The sequence below is a fragment of the Hyla sarda genome, chromosome 8 (genome assembly GCF_029499605.1).
Source record: "Hyla sarda isolate aHylSar1 chromosome 8, aHylSar1.hap1, whole genome shotgun sequence".
Classification (NCBI taxonomy): domain Eukaryota; kingdom Metazoa; phylum Chordata; class Amphibia; order Anura; family Hylidae; genus Hyla; species Hyla sarda.
Window position 1 is genome coordinate 160,407,078 of NC_079196.1, and position 21,593 is coordinate 160,428,670.

The following is a 21,593-nucleotide window of genomic DNA, read 5'->3' on the forward strand; positions in this document are numbered from 1 at the left end:
AGGGGTACTCCAGCGCTTAGACATCTTATCCCCTATCCAAAGGATAGGGGATAAGATGCCTGATCGCAGGAGTACTGCCGCTGGGGACCCCCCGTGATCTTGCACGCCGCTCCCCGTTAGAATCAGTCCCCGGAGCGTGTTTGCTCCGGGTCTGATTACTGTTGATCACGGGGACGGAGCATTGTGACGTCACGGCTCCGCCCCTGTGTGACATCATGTTCCGCCCCCTCAATGCAAGCCTATGGGAGGGGGCGTGACAGCTTCACCCAGAAGCCGCTTCAGCGTAGTGGAGTCCTGAAACCAGCAGGGAGGAGAGGGAGATTGTCACGATGCCGGCTGGCAGGAGGACTGTCACGATGCCGGCTGGCAGGAGGTGGATCCTCTGTGCCAGAGAGGGATTGGCGTGGACCGTGCTAGTGGACCGGTTCTAAGTCACTACTGGTTTTCACCAGAGCCCGCCGCAAAGCGGGATGGTCTTGCTGCGGCGGTAGTGACCAGGTCGTATCCACTAGCAACGGCTCAACCTCTCTGACTGCTGAAGATAGGCGCGGTACAAGGGAGTAGACAGAAGCAAGGTCGGACGTAGCAGAAGGTCGGGGCAGGCAGCAAGGATCGTAGTCAGGGGCAACGGCAGGAGGTCTGGAACACGGGCTAGGAACAAACAAGGGAACGCTTTCACTAGGCACAAGGGCAACAAGATCCGGCAAGGGAGTGCAGGGGAAGTGAGGTATAAGTAGGGAGTGCACAGGTGGAAACTAATCAAGGTAATTGGAAGATTGGACCAGGCACCATCATTGGTGCACTGGCCCTTTAAATCGCAGAGACCCGGCGCGCGCGCGCCCTAGGGAGCGGGGCCGCGCATGCCGGGACAGGACCGACGGAGAGCGAGTCAGGTACGGGAGCCGGGGTGCGCATCGCGAGCGGGCGCCACCCGCATCGCGAATCGCATCCCGGCTGGAGGCGGTACCGCAGCGCACCCGGTCAGGAGATCTGACCGGGGCGCTGCAGCAACGAGGATGAGGCGAGCGCTCCGGGGAGGAACGGGGACCCGGAGCGCTCGGCGTAACAGAGATGATGAGGGAAAACATGAATATTCATAAGCTGGGCGGTGCCGTGAGCCAGGTGGCGGTTAAGTCACAGTGCCAGATGAAGGCAGCAACCCCAACCATGCCAGTTAGCAGCTAATTTGCATATCAAGAAGACAGATGACGGGCGAACTGAGCGGCGGATCGGGGCATGGTATGCATCAAACTGATCAGCGTCCCCTGCGCTACCAGCTGGTTAGTGTGGTAGGAGCAAGCTGAAAGTTGTCCTTGAATCTCTCTATCAGACTAATAGAGGGTCTTCCAGTCACTTCATGTGGTTCTACCACACACTTTCTCTGTTTAGCACCAAGCACTACTCTAAAATCACTTTTGCTCTGCTCCCTTTTACCTTACACTTACATTCGCATCAAGACATTTTGATCCCTTCATAATGCTTGCATTTAATCCTGCAGCCAGTAAATTACTGTTCCTTTTGCACAGCTGCTCTGAAAGAGCATGGTGGTGCTGTCATGTACCACAGGTTGCCAACCCACCATAACTCATACCTTGTTTGTGACAAGACACATTTTTGTTTTATGTTCACATCAGCATTATAGAGCTTGGTTTCAGAGCTCCAGTACAGATGCTGATAATGGAGCTGGGCGAAATGGGTCGAAACGGACATCAATGGATCCCAACAGGTCCCATTGACTTTAAAGGGGTACTCCAAGCCTAGACATGTTATCCCCTAGCCAAAGGATAGGGGATAATATGTCTGATCGCGGGGGGTCCAGTTGCTAAAGATCTCTGTACCACCTACTGATATTGTCTTGACAACACCACTGTGGAAGTTGATTTGCAACAGAACGCGTGGGGATTTAACGGATATTTTCATCATGCTCATTTATCTTGGCTACCCTCTTTTGCTCTGATCAGTATTTGCTATATTGCTTTCATTTTATATTTGCTTCATTATTTAGCCATATATTGAGCACTTTTTTCCATATTATTTTGTATATGCTTTGTTCACATTTTTTTGCACTAGCACTTTATCTTATAATAGGGAACATTATATTGTACTTTATTGTCTATAGGAGTTGTGTTCATATGATGGTTCAGCAATATTGGTCCTCATGATGTTCTTTTTCTGTAGCCCTAATGAACTTTATAATATTTTTGTATGATTTGGGCATGCATTGTTTATGGTGCACTCTGTTTTTCTTTTTCTGTTCTAAATTTACTTACATAGTCCTCCAGGCTTGTTTCTGGTGGAGAGTGGAGAGAGGATACAAAGTAGACAGAGGATGGCAGGTTTTTCTTCGCTTCCTGCCTGTCACAGCATATTCCTGCAAAACCTTCCCCAGTATCCCTCTGCAGCTGGTATAACAGAGTTCTGCTCCCTACTGTCCTGCACTACCAGCGTTCGGGGACTGTCACACGCCCACTCAGCCAGTAAGTGGGACATTGCTGCGGCCGCTGCGACCTAGAGGTGTCGGACAGCAGGAAGCAGAGCTCTGTTATGCCAGGGGAATGGGAATGGGGAGGTTAAGAAACAGTTTTGTTTTGTTTTTTTTGCTTTACACTAACCCCTCCCTGACAAGATTTAAAAGAGTTTTTCTTCAGACTACCTATTTCATATACATTAAAAAAGTTTTAAAAAGAAAAATCAAACTAAAAACATTAATAAATAAAAGAATCATCTATAAGTGAATATGCAACTATGTTCAGTCCATTTCCCTCACATATGTCCCATTTACAGGACTTAAAGGGGTTCTCCGGTGCTTACACATCTTATCCCCTATCCAAAGGATAGGGGATAAGATGCCTGATCGCGGGAGTCCCGCCGCTGGGAAGCCCCGGGATCTTGCACGCGGCACCCCGTTTGTAATCAGTCCCCGGAGCGTGTTCGGGTCCGGGTCTGATTACGGATGACCACCGGGCCGGCGGCGTGTGACATCACGCCTCCGCCTCCATGTGACATCATGCTCCGCCCCTCAATGCAAGCCTACGGGAGGGGGCGAGACAGCTATCACGCCCCCTCCCGTAGGCTTGCATTGAGGGGCTTGCATTGAGGGCTGTTCACCGTACGGGATCATTAACATTATATTTTGATAGTTTGGACATTTACACACGCGGCGATACCAAATATGTTTATTTTTTTTAAATTACGCTTTTTGGGGGTAAAATGTGAAAAACTGACAATTTTTTTTATTGGGGGAAGGGATTTTTCACTTTTTTTTACTTTTTATTTTTACATTTTTTAACTTTTTTTAACACTTTTTATGTCCCCATAGGGGACTATGATTGCTTTGATTGCTAATACTGTTCAGTGCTATGTATAGGACATAGCACTGATCAGTATTATGGGCTATCTCCTGCTCTGGTCTGCTCGATCACAGACCAGAGCAGGAGACGCCGGGAGATGGCCGGAGCCAGGTGAGGGGACTTCCAGCCGCCATTAAAGATGATCGGATCGCCGCAGCAGCGCTGCGGGCGATCCGATCATCTATTTTATTATGCGCATTGCCGCAGATGCTGTGATCTGTACAGATCACGGCATCTGAGGGGTTAATGGCGGACATCCGCGCGATCGCTGCCGGAACCTGCCGTGTATGACGCGAGCACCGTCATACACAGGACGTAAATGTACGTCCTGGTGTGGGAAGTACCGCCAAACCAGGACGTACACTTACGTCCGTGGTCGTTAAGGGGTTAAAAATGCAGTCTACAGCCAGTTTTGTAAGCCATGTCTGGGCTGGTGTATGTTTGCAGTGTAATTCACGGTTGCTACCACTGCAAAGTGATAAAGCAAAAGTGTGTACCAAAGGCATTTTAGTCAAAATCACTTTAGCAAAAGTTTTCACAAATTTTGCACAATAAAGACATTTCTACCATTTTTCTACATAAAAAAAAAAGACTATTAACCTGTTGATAAATTCCCTCCATTGTCTTAACAGAAGCACTGTAGTAATGTGGCAGCTGCTAAACTGACAGAAAGACACTTGTGACATCACAGCAAGTTACCTGATGAAAACATAGCTGTGATGTCACAGTGTGAGCTGATGAAAACGAGTTGTGTTGTTACAACTGTTTACCTGACAACCCACTTTTATTACATCACCTGACTAAAACTAGTTGTGATGTCATAGCATCCTACACAATCAAGACTTGTGTGATGTCACAGCATATTATCTACCTTAAAGGAAAACAGTCATCCTGTTCACCCACACTAAACCCCATACACTGGGTTATAGTGTAATAGTAGGGAGTCCAATGAGGGGGTCACTGGCTAAAATACATACTTTCGGTCCCACCGAAGATCTGCTTCTATCTTCTCTGAATTGGAAGTGGGCCCCGCTGTCTCAATTTGAATATTTAATGTCTGTGACTCCATGTCCTAGTGACATGGAGTCGTTGGTCACGTGAGTGCATGCACCAACTGTGCGCTCATGTGACCAGTGACAATGAATATGCAAATTGAGGCGAGGGGGCCCGCCTCCAGAGCGCAATTTAGAGAAGATAGAAGCGGATATTTGGTGGGACATATCTTCAGACCGAAGGTACATATATTAGTCAGAGAACCCTCATCGAACTCCTGTTCACCCCCACTATTACCCAGTGTATTAGGTTTAGTGTGGATAAAAAAGATGACCTGTTTTCCTTTATACCAGCTTGTGGTGTCACAGCTGTTGACCTGATAAAATCCCCTTGTGATGTCACAGCAGTTCAAAAACACATTTGGATTTCCATCAGCACACTGCTGTGACCTCACAGTTTACATTACACTGCAGGTTATTTGATGGAAACAAACTTGTGATATTGCAGCTATTCCAGCAATACAGAGACCCACTGCGATCGACACCTATAACCACGTGAAGCAAGCAGTAGTTTGCTTTACTCCATGGCCAACCACCAGATCTGACTGATGCGCTCCATAGACCCACTTATGAGGGTACAGTCACACGAGCAGATTTTTCATCGGATTGTGTTTTTTTAATGCGTAAAATCCGCACATGTGCCATTTCTACGTGCCGCTGATTTTCCGCTGCAGATTTTTCATCTGAATTTCTTTCCCTGAATTTTGGCTTTTCCCATTTTTTTTATAAAGTGTTGTTGAAATTCTGGGGAAAAAATGGGGCTATTTGTTACGCCGAGCGCTCCGGGTCCCCGCTCCTCCCCGGAGCGCTCGCTTCACTCCCTCCGCTGCAGCGCTCCGGTCACGTCCTCTGACCCGGGGCGCTGCGATCCCGCTGCCAGCCGGGATGCGATTCGCGATGCGGGTAGCGCCCGCTCGCGATGCGCACCCCGGCTCCCCTACCTGACTCGCTCCCCGTCTGTTCTGTCCCGGCGCGCGCGGCCCCGCTCCCTAGGGCGCGCGCGCGCCGGGTCTCTGCGATTTAAAGGGCCACTGCGCCGCTGATTGGCGCAGTGGTTCCAATTAGGGTTTTCACCTGTGCACTTCCCTATATTACCTCACTTCCCTTGCACTCCCTTGCCGGATCTTGTTGCCTTAGTGCCAGTGAAAGCGTTCCTTGTGTGTTCCTTGCCTGTGTTTCCAGACCTTCTGCCGTTGCCCCTGACTACGATCCTTGCTGCCTGCCCCGACCTTCTGCTACGTCCGACCTTGCTTCTGCCTACTCCCTTGTACCGCGCCTATCTTCAGCAGCCAGAGAGGTGAGCCGTTGCTAGTGGATACGACCTGGTCACTACCGCCGCAGCAAGACCATCCCGCTTTGCGGCGGGCTCTGGTGAAAACCAGTAGTGGCTTAGAACCGGTCCACTAGCACGGTCCACGCCAATCCCTCTCTGGCACAGAGGGTCCACTACCTGCCAGCCGGCATCGTGACAGTAGATCCGGCCATGGATCCCGCTGAAGTTCCTCTGCCAGTTGTCGCTGACCTCACCACGGTGGTCGCCCAGCAGTCACAACAGATAGCGCAACAAGGCCAACAGCTGTCTCAACTGACCGTTATGCTACAACAGTTGCTACCACAGCTTCAGCAGTCATCTCCTCCGCCAGCTCCTGCACCTCCTCCGCAGCGAGTGGCCGCTCCTGGGATACGCTTATCCTTGCCGGATAAATTTGATGGGGACTCTAAGTTTTGCCGTGGCTTTCTTTCCCAATGTTCCCTGCATCTGGAGATGATGTCGGACCTGTTTCCCACTGAAAGGTCTAAGGTGGCTTTCGTAGTCAGTCTTCTGTCCGGAAAAGCCCTGTCATGGGCCACACCGCTCTGGGACCGCAATGACCCCGTCACTGCCTCTGTACACTCCTTCTTCTCGGAAATCCGAAGTGTCTTTGAGGAACCTGCCCGAGCCTCTTCTGCTGAGACTGCCCTGTTGAACCTGGTCCAGGGTAATTCTTCCGTTGGCGAGTATGCCGTACAATTCCGTACACTTGCTTCAGAATTGTCCTGGAATAATGAGGCCCTCTGCGCGACCTTCAAAAAAGGCCTATCCAGCAAAATTAAAGATGTTCTGGCCGCACGAGAAATTCCTGCTAATCTACATGAACTTATTCACCTAGCCACTCGCATTGACATGCGTTTTTCTGAAAGGCGTCAGGAACTCCGCCAAGATATGGACTCTGTTCGCACGAGGCGTTTCGTCTCCTCGGCTCCTCTCTCCTCTGGTCCCCTGCAATCTGTTCCTGTGCCTCCCGCCGTGGAGGCTATGCAGGTCGACCGGTCTCGCCTGACACCTCAAGAGAGGACACGACGCCGTATGGAGAACCTCTGCCTGTACTGTGCTAGTACCGAACACTTCCTGAGGGATTGTCCTATCCGTCCTCCCCGCCTGGAAAGACGTACGCTGACTCCGCACAAAGGTGAGACAGTCCTTGATGTCTACTCTGCTTCTCCACGTCTTACTGTGCCTGTGCGGATGTCTGCCTCTGCCTTCTCCTTCTCTACAGTGGCCTTCTTGGACTCTGGATCTGCAGGAAATTTTATTTTGGCCTCTCTCGTCAACAGGTTCAACATCCCGGTGACCAGTCTCGCCAGACCCCTCTACATCAATTGTGTAAATAATGAAAGATTGGACTGTACCATACGTTTCCGCACGGAGCCCCTTCTTATGTGCATCGGATCTCATCATGAGAGGATTGAACTTTTGGTCCTCCCCAATTGCACCTCGGAGATTCTCCTTGGACTTCCCTGGCTTCAACTTCATTCCCCAACCCTGGATTGGTCCACTGGGGAGATCAAGAGTTGGGGGTCCTCTTGTTCCAAGAACTGTCTAAAACCGGTTCCCAGTAACCCTTGCCGTAACTCTGTGGTTCCTCCAGTAACCGGTCTCCCTAAGGCCTATATGGACTTCGCGGATGTTTTCTGCAAAAAACAAGCTGAGACTCTACCTCCTCACAGGCCTTATGATTGCCCTATCGACCTCCTCCCGGGTACTACTCCACCCCGGGGCAGAATTTATCCTCTCTCTGCCCCAGAGACTCTTGCCATGTCCGAATACGTCCAGGAGAATCTAAAAAAGGGCTTTATCCGTAAATCCTCCTCTCCTGCCGGAGCCGGATTTTTCTTTGTGTCCAAAAAAGATGGCTCCCTACGTCCTTGCATTGACTACCGCGGTCTTAATAAAATCACGGTTAAGAACCGCTACCCCTTACCCCTCATCTCTGAACTCTTTGATCGCCTCCAAGGTGCCCACATCTTCACTAAATTGGACTTAAGAGGCGCCTATAACCTCATCCGCATCAGAGAGGGGGACGAGTGGAAAACGGCATTTAACACCAGAGATGGACACTTTGAGTATCTGGTCATGCCCTTTGGACTGTGCAATGCCCCTGCCGTCTTCCAAGACTTTGTCAATGAAATTTTTCGTGATCTGTTATACTCCTGTGTTGTTGTATATCTGGACGATATCCTAATTTTTTCTGCCAATCTAGAAGAACACCGCCAGCATGTCCGTATGGTTCTTCAGAGACTTCGTGACAACCAACTCTATGCCAAAATTGAGAAATGTCTGTTTGAATGCCAATCTCTTCCTTTTCTAGGATATTTGGTCTCTGGCCAGGGACTACAGATGGATCCAGACAAACTCTCTGCCGTCTTAGATTGGCCACGCCCCTCCGGACTCCGTGCTATCCAACGCTTTTTGGGGTTCGCCAATTATTACAGGCAATTTATTCCACATTTTTCTACCATTGTGGCTCCTATCGTGGCTTTAACCAAAAAAAATGCTGATCCCAAGTCCTGGCCTCCTCAAGCAGAAGACTCCTTTAAACGACTCAAGTCTGCCTTTTCTTCGGCTCCCGTGCTCTCCAGACCTGACCCTTCCAAACCCTTCCTATTGGAGGTTGATGCCTCCTCAGTGGGAGCTGGAGCTGTTCTTCTACAAAAAAATTCTTCCGGGCATGCTGTCACTTGTGGTTTTTTCTCTAGGACCTTCTCTCCAGCGGAGAGGAACTACTCCATCGGGGATCGAGAGCTTCTAGCCATTAAATTAGCACTTGAGGAATGGAGGCATCTGCTGGAGGGATCAAGATTTCCTGTTATTATCTACACCGACCACAAGAACCTCTCCTACCTCCAGTCTGCCCAACGGCTGAATCCTCGCCAGGCCCGGTGGTCTCTGTTCTTTGCCCGATTTAATTTTGAGATTCACTTTCGTCCTGCCGATAAGAACATTAGGGCCGATGCTCTCTCTCGTTCCTCGGATGCCTCAGAAGTTGATCTCCCTCCGCAACACATCATTCCACCTGACTGCCTGATCTCCACTTCTCCTGCCTCCATCAGGCAGACTCCTCCAGGAAAGACCTTTGTTTCTCCACGCCAACGCCTCGGAATCCTCAAATGGGGTCACTCCTCCCATCTCGCAGGTCATGCGGGCATCAAGAAATCTGTGCAACTCATCTCCCGCTTCTATTGGTGGCCGACTCTGGAGACGGATGTTGGGGACTTTGTGCGAGCCTGCACTATCTGTGCCCGGGATAAGACTCCTCGCCAGAAGCCCGCTGGTTTTCTTCATCCTCTGCCTGTCCCCGAACAGCCTTGGTCTCTGATTGGTATGGATTTTATTACTGATTTACCCCCTTCCCGTGGCAACACCGTTATTTGGGTGGTCGTTGATCGATTCTCCAAAATGGCACATTTCATCCCTCTTCCTGGTCTTCCTTCTGCGCCTCAGTTGGCTAAACAATTTTTTGTACACATTTTTCGTCTTCACGGGTTGCCTACGCAGATTGTCTCGGATAGAGGGGTCCAATTCGTGTCTAAATTCTGGAGGGCTCTCTGTAAACAACTCAAGATTAAATTAAATTTTTCCTCTGCATATCATCCCCAGTCCAATGGACAAGTAGAAAGAATTAACCAGATCCTGGGTGATTATTTGCGACATTTTGTTTCCTCCCGCCAGGATGACTGGGCAGATCTCCTTCCATGGGCCGAATTCTCGTATAACTTCAGGGTCTCTGAATCTTCCTCCAAATCCCCATTTTTCGTGGTGTACGGCCGTCACCCTCTTCCCCCCCTCCCTACCCCCTTGCCCTCTGGTCTGCCCGCTGTGGATGAAATTTCTCGTGACCTTTCCATTATATGGAGAGAGACCCAAAATTCTCTCTTACAGGCTTCTTCACGTATGAAGAGGTTCGCGGATAAGAAAAGAAGAGCTCCCCCCGTTTTTTCCCCTGGAGACAAGGTATGGCTCTCCGCTAAATATGTCCGCTTCCGTGTCCCTAGCTACAAGTTGGGACCACGCTATCTTGGTCCTTTCAAAATTTTGTGTCAAATTAATCCTGTCTCTTATAAACTTCTTCTTCCTCCTTCTCTTCGTATCCCTAATGCCTTTCACGTCTCTCTTCTCAAACCACTCATCCTCAACCGTTTTTCTCCCAAATCTGTTCCTCCCACTCCTGTTTCCGGCTCCTCGGACGTCTTCTCGGTCAAGGAAATTTTGGCTGCCAAAAAGGTCAGAGGGAAAAATTTTTTTTTAGTAGACTGGGAGGGTTGTGGTCCTGAAGAGAGATCCTGGGAACCTGAGGACAACATCCTTGACAAAAGTCTGCTCCTCAGGTTCTCAGGCTCCAAGAAGAGGGGGAGACCCAAGGGGGGGGGTACTGTTACGCCGAGCGCTCCGGGTCCCCGCTCCTCCCCGGAGCGCTCGCTTCACTCCCTCCGCTGCAGCGCTCCGGTCACGTCCTCTGACCCGGGGCGCTGCGATCCCGCTGCCAGCCGGGATGCGATTCGCGATGCGGGTAGCGCCCGCTCGCGATGCGCACCCCGGCTCCCCTACCTGACTCGCTCCCCGTCTGTTCTGTCCCGGCGCGCGCGGCCCCGCTCCCTAGGGCGCGCGCGCGCCGGGTCTCTGCGATTTAAAGGGCCACTGCGCCGCTGATTGGCGCAGTGGTTCCAATTAGGGTTTTCACCTGTGCACTTCCCTATATTACCTCACTTCCCTTGCACTCCCTTGCCGGATCTTGTTGCCTTAGTGCCAGTGAAAGCGTTCCTTGTGTGTTCCTTGCCTGTGTTTCCAGACCTTCTGCCGTTGCCCCTGACTACGATCCTTGCTGCCTGCCCCGACCTTCTGCTACGTCCGACCTTGCTTCTGCCTACTCCCTTGTACCGCGCCTATCTTCAGCAGCCAGAGAGGTGAGCCGTTGCTAGTGGATACGACCTGGTCACTACCGCCGCAGCAAGACCATCCCGCTTTGCGGCGGGCTCTGGTGAAAACCAGTAGTGGCTTAGAACCGGTCCACTAGCACGGTCCACGCCAATCCCTCTCTGGCACAGAGGGTCCACTACCTGCCAGCCGGCATCGTGACACTATTTCAGCTGCGCTTGCTTTATTCATACACCAAAAGCTTGTTTGTTGCACTGCCAGGCTACCTGCTATGGCTGCCCCATCTATCGGCCGTTTTCGGCTTACCAGGCGATATTTGTGATTACTTTTAAAATTGGCTCTTAGGATTATTCAACAGCGTCGTTCCTTACAGGTTAGTTTTTTTTCTTGTTATAATTAAAAAAATACATTTTTGTGTGTGTGTTTCATTTTTGGGTTTTCCTGTTATTGTTTTTAGGTGGCTCAGAGAAAAAAATTGTGAGTTCACCCCTTGATACTGCCCCATGATAGTAAGGGGTGTTTTTATAAATGTGTATGCTGATTTGAGGAGGTAATTTCTCATATTTTTGCTTGTTTCAAATTGTGTCCCAATTTCTAATTGTCCTTTTTGTTGTTGCACCCTTAGATACCTTCAGAAATTTAAAATTTTTTGTCATTTGACAATTTTTGATTTTAATAATTAGATGGAGCTTGTTCGTCCTGAGCTAACATATTAAGATACCATTATGCGTAGTGCCATCCCTGTGGAGGAAAGGCTGCTCATCACCTTGCAGTAATTTAATTTTTATCTTTTTTATTTTTTATTTTTGTCTTTCCTCTTTATTATTTTGGTGTTGTGATATGTATATTTAACACCATACGATGTTTTATTCTTTTGGTCATCATCAATTGCTGCTGTTCTACATTACGGGCTGCTCTCTGTCTGATGATAGCAGACACAACATGCTGTGCATGATGCCTGCAGTGCTCTGTTGCTTGTGTTTATGTACATGACGTTAATGTAGGTACTTGTGCGCCAAGTAACGGTACAGCAGGACGTACATTGTCGTCCATTGGTCATAATGTTTGCAAATATATGTTTGTCTGTGGTCTACCCATAGATTTTGTTAGAGTTTGTACAGCTACAGCGAAAGTGGTTACCTTTTTTTTATTAACTTAACCCCTGTGGAACGAAATAGTTAATGATCTTTTCCTTTGATTTTGCCCTTTAAATGTTTTTGTTTTCATGTATTTCTGCAGGAAGGTGATGTTGCAAGTCACACTTCGAGCACAGAAAAACACTACCCCTCATGTGTCCTATTGGAAGACATGGATGGTGGCTGTTACACTATGCATCTGTTTGCACATCCCCTTTGGGTGTCCTTTTTTTTTTTTGTACCATGGTTAAAGATTGATGTTGCACCTGGTGTTTGACACGCATGCATTATGTTTTTTTGGCATCTATTTTTTTTTTTTTTATTGTGCTTTCCCATCAGTACAAATATTATATTTGTTACAAATATTGATATTTGTTACAAATTTTAAATATATCTTGCGTCTACAGATCCACTTTTGCCATTTTTGACTCAATTACACCACCCTTTTTAGGCCCTCATTTACTAAGAGTGTCGGGTTTATCTGTGAGTGTTTCCTCATTTACTCTGTGAATTTTTCTCCCTGATTTACTAATGTGTCGCACGGGGAAATAAATTGTGTCGGGTTGGAAATTGTGACACAGGGTAAATTGTATATATGTCCCCCGCACAGCGCATGTTATATATATCATATCATATACCCCCTGCAGCGCATGTGTATATATATATATATATATATATATATATATATATATATATATATCCCCCCGCACAGCGCTATTATATACCCCCGCAGCGCATGTGTACATATATATATATATACCCCCGCTTAGCGCTATTATATACCCCCCGCAGCGCATGTGTAATATATATCCCCCCGCATAGCGCTATTATATACCCCCCGCAGCGCATGTGTACACATATATATATATCCCCCCGCATAGTGCTATTATATACCCCCCGCAGCGCATGTAGATATATATATTATTTGTGGTCATTGCTCGAAGAGCCGTTTGACCTGTGACCTAACAAATACCAACATCACAGCTATTCATACTTACATCTCTGGATACCTGGAGCTGTCCATAAGCACCTAAAACAAATAAAGATGATAACAAACAAAATACGGTTGATGTGTGCCCAAAACCATGTACGGAGGGAATGCCTATAGAAGGCATGCCCTGTATTAAATGTGTGAAAAAGATGAGGTTGAGGGGGGGGGGTTTCGGGTGGGTGACGCCAAACGCACCATATGCGCCTAGGAGTGAAAGAGGGAGGTATTTAAAGCCCTCACCACTCCCACAAATTCAGCCTAATTAGGCTTCCCACTTGTGGTCATTGCTCGAAGAGCCGTTTGACCTGTGACCTAACAAATACCAACATCACAGCTATTCATACTTAGATCTCTGGATACCTGGAGCTGTCCATAAGCACCTAAAACAAATAAAGATGATAACAAACAAAATACGGTTGATGTGGGCCCAAAACCGTGTACGGAGGGAATGCCTATAGAAGGCATGCCCTGTATTAAATGTGTGAAAAAGATGAGGTTGAGGGGGGGGGGGGGGGGGTTCGGGTGGGTGACGCCAAACACACCATATGCCCCTAGGAGTGAAAGAGGGAGGTATTTAAAGCCCTCGCCACTCCCACAAATTCAGCCTAATTAGGCTTCCCACTTGTGGTCATTGCTCGAAGAGCCGTTTGACCTGTGACCTAACAAATACCAACATCACAGCTATTCATACTTACATCTCTGGATACCTGGAGCTGTCCTTAAGCACCTAAAACAAATAAAGATGATAACAAACAAAATACAGTTGATGTGTGCCCAAAACCGCGTACGGAGGGAATGCCTATAAAGGGCAAAAAAGACAATACATATGAAATAAGGTGCAACTCTATTTTATTTAATTTAAGGCCAACACCTTGAACACACTGGCCATTTCACAAGAGGGATCAGGTATGTATCTATCAAAACAACCCGACTTCCAGCGGCCCAACTTTTTAATGATGTGGGCAGGAACTTCGTGTTTGGAGGCTGCCGACGCGGCCACAATTCGAAATGAGTGGCCCGTGATGCGAAGCGGATCATGGCCTAGAGTTTTGACTAACGTACGGACGTATTTTAGGAATTGCGCGGTCGGGAGCGCGGCTGAACCAATGGGCAGAAGCGGACTGTTTGCAGACCTGCCTTCCAACATAGCAAGGAGTTGTGACAACACTGTCACAGGACACCACTGATGGGCCATTGGAAAGTATCTGACGACCGCACCGTGCCTGTTGGTTTTAGCATATAACAACGTGAGTGTGAAGCCATGACTACAAGGTAATAGCTGACCCAGAGACAGACCCGGTGACCTAATGTGACCGCGGGTGAATTCCCCTGGCCTAAGAAACCCATAGAATGTCAGATAGATAGCTGCTTTGATCACCGTGCTGACCTGATAACCGAAGGGATACGTGTCCAGGAGAGAAGACATGCTGCGAAATAGTTCACCAGTGACGGCAGTCGTGAAATCTGTACGCCTTTAAGTGCTGCCTTAACTGCATGCAAATAGTGTAGGGAGAGTGCTTCAGGGTGAGAAAGAGAATGGTAGTGTTGCAAACCGGAGAGGTAAAGCTTGATAGTGTTATATGATAAGTGTAGTGAGGAATGGCAAAAACCAACAAAGGCCAGAGCATTGTGAACAGAGATGACGGGGGCAAACCTACGTTGTGCATGAAAGAAGTGAACAAGGCGATGGCTGAGGCGTAGGCTTGAATGGTGCTGGGGGCTAGAGATTGCCTGATCAAAGAGTTGGCGACTTCTGTATAACTGCTTAGTCCATGACCAGGTCTTTGAAGGGGGGAGCCGGGACGCCCGCTGTGTCTGGGTCTGGACATACCTGAAAGAATACGTTAAATTTAGCTCTGCTGCCAAGTTCTTTGACCCTTCTATGTGTTGGAACGAAAAGTGAAATTTGTGATGTAGGGAGAGCCACGTGAAACGTCTGACAAACCTCATAATGTGTGCCAAGCTAGACTGCCCCTTATTTAGGATGTCAACTGTAGAGGCGTTGTCACACAGGAACCTGCCGGTGGTATGAGCCCAGGTGTCACCCCAGACAAAAGCTGCCGCCACTACTGGGTAAATCTCGAACAGGGCTGAGGTCCTGCTGAACCCGGGAATACCCAATATGTCTGAGGGCCATGCGCTGGCCAACCAATGGTGACCATGCAACGCTGCAAAACCCATAGCTGAGGAGTCAATTACTACCAATGGGGACTGATCTGACACAGTTGGCACGAAAAATGAGATTCCCTTCCATTCGGACAGAAACACGTCCCACATTGCCAGGTCTGCCATGGCCTCCTCATCCATGCAAATTGAATCTCGCTGCCCTGATACTGCTGGTAGCAAAGCCAAGAGCCTGGAAATAAAGGAACGTCCCTGGGGGATGATTCGCATGGCAAAAGCCAACATGCCTAACAGGCTCTTCAGTTCAACTCTTGTGACAGTACAGCATTTTGCAAAATTATGAATCATTTGACGTATCCTAACCAATTTCTGTGATGGTAAGCTAGCCTGCATACTGGCGGAGTCCAGTGTGATGCCCAAAAACGTGAGCCTCTTGATGGGGCCCTCTGTTTTAAGAGGGGAAACCGGGATCCCTATCTCCTTGAATAGACTCCGTAATGAGTCGAGGTTGGTTGGGCTGGAAGCCGGGTGTTCCAACATGAGAAAGTCGTCTCATGTAGTAAGTAGTGAATCGTGAATTCGCAACTTGCCACATTTTGTAAGGCCCAGTGTAGCGCAGTGGCCAGCTGGTTGAATAACCACGGGCTGCCTTTGGCCCCAAATGTTAACCTCACCGCGAAGTAATATTACTCTAGCCATTTTACCCCATACCACTTCCAGAGGTCTTCCCGGATCAGCAACAATTTAAAAGCATCTGTGACGTCTGCCTTAGAGAGCCAGGTGCCCCTTCCTAACTGAAGGATAACTTGAATGGCCTGGTCTATAGATGCATACCTCATGGAGAACTCATCTGATGGGGTTAGTGAGTTGATACTGGGAACCGATGTGGAATGAGGCGCGGAGAGATCATAAATCAATCTCTTTTTATTGCTGAACTTGCCCGTGGCTAAGCCCAGTGGGCTTACTCTACAAACCTCGTAGGGGGAGCTGGCGAAAGGGCCTATGATGAAGCCCTTTTCCACTTCCCCCTGTAGCAGGGAAGACACGATCTGCGGCTCCATGAGTGCAGACATAAGGTTCCTGCACTCAAAGGTGAACTGGGGTACTGCCACCATGCCTGTGTGGAAGCCACTACAGAAACCCGTCACCAGCCAATTGACCCATGTGGGGTCAGGATGACCAGCCAGAACCTGAGCCAGAGCCTGTATCTGCACCCCGGCTAATCATGCCTGATTGCCCCTCAGAGTACAAATCGTACTGGGATGAGCCCTATAACAATTAAAGCACACATGGAGCAGACGACAGTTGCTATAGGTACAGGATGCCAGGTTAAAATTATTACATATTTGCGTCTTACCTAGTTATCTCACCGGACGGCCCAATCTATCTACCGCAGAAAAGGATTTCTGCGTTGGGGCACTGGCAGTGGTAGGGGCTTTACTTGTGCTAGCTTCGCTCTGCTCGTTTATCTGAGAGCACCATGCGACCGTGTGCGTATTAGCGTTGCAAAGGCTGCAAGACTGGCTTTTTAGCCCGGCAAAATGGTCACAAAATAATTCCATGTCCACTGCACCAAATTCGTGACATAGTTGAATTGGGCGTATGCTGTCGCCGCCTTAGCGGCGAAAGCCTTATGATATTCATAAAAAGCTGTACCCCCATATTTATACACCATTTGTGAAATCTTGTGTAGGTACAAATCGAGTTCCTCCCTGCGCTCAGGTTTTGCCGAACACACCACATCCCTGTACAATCCGAAGGCTATGACGAACTCCACGATGCTCAACTTCCTGTTGAGTCGCGCATCCTTACTTTTAAATACCACTGAGAGTTCGCCACAAGCCACGGTCCTAATCTCATTGAGATCGTTAATCGCAATCAACAACGAGGCCAAGTTCACATCTTTCCCCTCGAGGATATCCTTTTTGATGGCAGCAGGGATAAAATGTGCTGGTGTGACGTTGGGGGGAGACAGGCGTGTACTTGAGTTGACAGCCTATACTGAAGGCGGGATGGGAGGAGCGGGGGTGGCAGGGGGTGTTGTGACCCTGCCACGTTCCACCTCCTCTAATTTGGAGTTGAATGCTGTCATGGAGGTCATCACATTGTTGATCATAGAATGAAGTTGGGTCAGGGAAGTGTTCATGGTCTGCATGGAAGGCACCTCCTGGCTGCCACCTGGGACAGGCTCGGAATTCAGGAGACTATACAGCTCCCCTTTCCTGGTGGAAGCCAGGAAGGGAATTCCTTTCCTCCTCAGCTCCTCCATCAATTTGGGGATTGTCCAGGACCGATATGATGGTAGGCTTCCCCATTCGGAAGCCCTTCTGGGGTCTCCGGAACCGAAAGTGCCTCCTCAATATCAGAAGGGTTGGACATTTTGCTGGACCTGTCCGGGCCAAGAAAGGGTGCCGGTGGGAAAGGTGACATAACCATAAATAACAGGAAAGCCTACGGGTCCTAGCCTATGATGAACGTACTGACCTGTGACAGACCTAAACCTAGGCTTGGAGTGGAACTTAACATCTGCTGTAATACACGTAGCCTGTAAGCTGTAACAACAACGGAAAAACTGAAGGCACCTAAATACGCCAACACCACGCTACTTTTAAGTGTAAATTACTAAACATTGATTACCCATGACTAGAAGCGAATAATAGGTAATTTATAACAAGCTGAGACAAGGGCTAGCCAAAGTGTGTTGTTGCGCTGAAGAAGAGTCAGAACCATACACGCAAACAGGCACCATCTGAAGAAGAGTCAGACATGGTGGTGGCCTTATGCAACTAATGAATCGTAGTATTGTTCTGAAGATGAGTCAGTAACAATAAGTACAGTAGGCCCCATCTGAAGAAGAGTCAGATAACTGGTTAACCTTACTGGAACATGTCCGTGTCCACCAGCACTGAGACGGAAAGATGCCCGCGGACGCACGTGCACGTCGACCACGCCGCGTGCACGCAGAAGACGGTTGCCCATGCGTGGGCAGACGGTCGCCCATGCCCGTACACACGTACATATTATGACTATGAAGAAAAAGTGCTCTGAAGACGAGTCAGTAGTCGCTTTCCCAGTTTTTTTTTTTTTTGCTCTGAAGATGAGTCAGCAGCAAGGTACCCATGAACACGTGGTAAACAACCCATTAACATGAAAGACTGTTGACATCGTAAGATATAACCAACCACAATTACCTAGCGGACTAGCACCTCTGCTTTGACCTAGACGAAGACAGTAATAGAAACAGAACACACCTGTATGGATTCAATTTAGGATTTGTAGAATCAACCAGTGTAAACAGTTGTAGCCTGTACAAAGTATCTGTATTGTGAAAGGGGTGCTGTGAGCACCTTGCCGGCGGCGAACCCCCTACTGCGTGATTGTAGATCCCCCCTTTACACAATAACCCCAGTACCTCTATATTCCTACATCTGTTTTTTTTTTTTTTTTACATTTTTTTATTTATTTATTTATTTATTTATTATTATTATTTTTTTTTTTTCATACATATTCACCTATGAACAATATATACTTTATGGAATGGGGGGGGGTGTAAACTAGACAAATGGGAGGGTATCCTCTGAGGGCCGCCCCAGCTTGCCAGGAAGGAGCCCAACCCCCAAAGCACACCCAAAGTGGGGCACAGACAAACCCCACGCTGATGAGGTGAGCGTCTGTGTCCCGCATGCTGATCGAGCGACAGCCCGCCTGGCCAGTCCCGGACTTCGCCAGCAGCAAGGAGGTGGGTGATTGCTTACGAACCGGGGTAACCCAGGCTTACCTGCTCCTCCGCGACACTGCACCTGAATACCGATACCGAAACGAGAACCACACTCCTGACTCCTGGGGACGTATGAGCTCACAGCGGCATTCAAAGCAAACACCGCCAAACGTACCATACGCCCCTAGGGGTGAAAGAGGGAGGTATTTAAAGCCCTCGCCACTCCCAAAAATTCAGCCTAATTAGGCTTCCAACATATGCCCCGCACAGCGCATCTATATACGTATGCCTCTAAAGTGCTATCAATGAGTACTGCAGTGGTCTCCTCCAACTTGCAGACCTCCAGCCGTTGGCTGTCCGGCATTCTGGGAGTTGTAGTTTTGCAACATCTGGAGGTCCGCAGGTTGGAGACCACTGCGCTTCAGAGGCATACGTATATAGAAGCGAAGTGGGGAGCAGACATATAGCGTTATCTGGTACCACTTTGCTTCCATACACAATCCTCAGCCAAACACCAGAGCTGCCACATCGCCTCCCCCATCCCCGGTGTTATAATTACCTGTTCCCGGCCCAGGTCCGCGATGCTTCTGGCTTCAGCGCTGTTGCTGTGCACACTGACGGTGACGTCACGACGTGCATTGGCAGTGCGCACAGCAACAGCAACAACCAAACAGATATAGTTACATTGGCCAACTTACATATTCAAAAAACTTGGTGGCCTTTCATTCTCATCATTTTCACTGGACATTGTCTGACGAATTTCTGAGTTTGATTATGGTTAATTTAAGAGATTTACAAAAGACATAGAGGAAGAGCCGTATGTCCCTTCATAAGCCCCATGAGGTCTTGGATTTGAATTTGTGTGAAAATCATAGGTATTGGGTTCTACATTTGAAGGATTCCTAGACTCCCTGGTCAAAGGCTGCTGCCGTGGTGCTTCAGTACCTCTATGACGACGTAAGTTATGGATATATTGCAAAATCTCAAGATTATCAGGAAGTACCTCAGAGGATGCATATAAATCCATGACTTGAAAAATTGCAGACACACTGCACCATTGTCGATTATCTGGCATATTTCTTAGACGTGCTGCAAAAGAATATGCCAGATGATCCCAATGGTCTTCCCCATCCACACGCCAAATTAAAGCTAAGGTTTCAGATTCTACAGTGTTATCTCTAGCTGAGGCAACATTAGGGTGCCTTGAGCCTGGCGTGATGTTGGGGAGTTGATTTCCAAGCTATCCTGGACCAAATTGTGTGGATGCTTCAAGGTCTGCAGAAGATGCTGTTCTTCTTCTTGGCTCCCCTCTTGGCTTGGCTGTGTGATGTTCCCAGATGACCTAACATTAAATACATGAGAAATAACAAATTAAAATAACAAAATAAGTAACAAACATAAACATGTCCATGGGAGTTAACACACAGTGAAGGTTTAAAGAATCACCTATGTATGTAAAATAACATACACATTAGTATTCTCACATTACCCCTTAAGGACCCGGCCATTTTTTGAATATCTGACCACTGTCACTTTAAACATTAATAGCTCTGGAATGCTTTTACTTATCATTCTTATTCCGAGATGTTTTTTTTGTGACATATTCTACTTTAACATGGTGGTAAAATTTTGTGGTAACTTGCATCCTTTCTTGGTGAAAAATCCCAAAATTTGATGAAAAATTTGAAAATTTTGCATTTTTCTAACTTTGAAGCTCTCTGCTTGTAAGGAAAAATGAATATTCCAAATAGGTTTTTTTTCTGATTCACATATACAATATGTCTACTTTATATTTGCATCATAAGGTTGACATGTTTTTACTTTTGGAAGACACCAGAGGGCTTCAAAGTTCAGCAGCAATTTTCCAATTTTTCAAAAATTTTCAAACTTACTATTTTTCAGGGACCAGTTCAGGTTAGAAGTGGATTTGAAGGGTCTTCATATTAGAAATACCCCATAAAAGACCCAATTATAAAAACTGCACCCCCCAAAGTATTCAAAATGACATTCAGTCAGCATTTTAACCCTTTAGGTGTTTCACAGGAATAGCAGCAAAGTGAAGGAGAAAATTCACAATCTTCATTTTTTACACTTGCATGTTCTTGTAGACCCAATTTTTGAATTTTTACAAGGGGTAAAAGGAGAAAATGTATACTTATATTTGTAGCCCAATTTCTCTCGAGTAAGCACATACCTCATATGTCTATGTAAATTGTTCGGCGGGTGCAGTAGAGGGCTCAGAAGGGAAGGAGCGACAAGGGGATTTTGGAGAGTATGTTTTTCTGAAATGGTTTTTGGGGGGCATGTCTCATTTAGGAAGCCCTTATGGTGCCAGAACAGCAAAAAAAAACACATGGCATACCATTTTGGAAACTAGACCCCTTGAGGAACGTAACAAGGAATAAAGTGAGCCTTAATACCCCACAGGGGTTTCAAGAGTTTTGCATATGTAAAAAAAAATAATGTTTTTTTCACTAACATGTGTGTTTCCCCCCAAATTTCACATATTTGCAAGGGTTAATAGCAGAATTACCCCCCCCAAAATTTGTAACCCCATCTCTTCTGAGTATGGAGGTACCCCATAAGTTGACCTGAAGTGCACTACGGGCGAACTACAATGCTCAGAAGACAAGGAGTCATATTTGGCTTTTTGAGAGCAAATTTTGCTCGGGGGGCATCTCGCATTTAGGAAGCCCCTATGGTGCCAGGACAGCAAAAAAAAAAAAAAACATGGCATGCCATTTTGGAAACTAGGCCCCTTGAGGAACGTAACAAGGAATACAGTGAGCCTTAATACCCACAGGGGTTTCACGACTTTTGCATATGTAAAACAAAAAAAAAAATTCACAAAAATGTGTGTTTCCCCCCAAATTTCACATTTTTGCAAAGGTTAATAGCAGAAAATGCCCCCCAAAATTTGTAACCCCATCTTTTCTGAGTAAGGAAGTACCCCATAAGTGGACGTCAAATGCACTGCAGGAAAGCTACAATGCTCAGAAGAGAGGGAGTCACATTTGCCAACTTTGCAG

At 47.6% G+C, this 21,593-nt stretch overlaps 1 protein-coding gene across 1 annotated transcript in view; it reads left to right on the top strand.

The window, feature by feature from the left end:
* Positions 1-4,509: 4,509 nt before the first annotated feature.
* EMP2 (epithelial membrane protein 2) overlaps positions 4,510-21,593 on the top strand; it is an 87,943-nt gene continuing 70,859 nt past the window's right edge. Inside the window, exon 1 of the mRNA XM_056533942.1 lies at positions 4,510-4,585. The gene's annotated coding sequence lies outside the window, so the exon portion shown is untranslated. The remainder of the gene's footprint in view (positions 4,586-21,593) is intronic.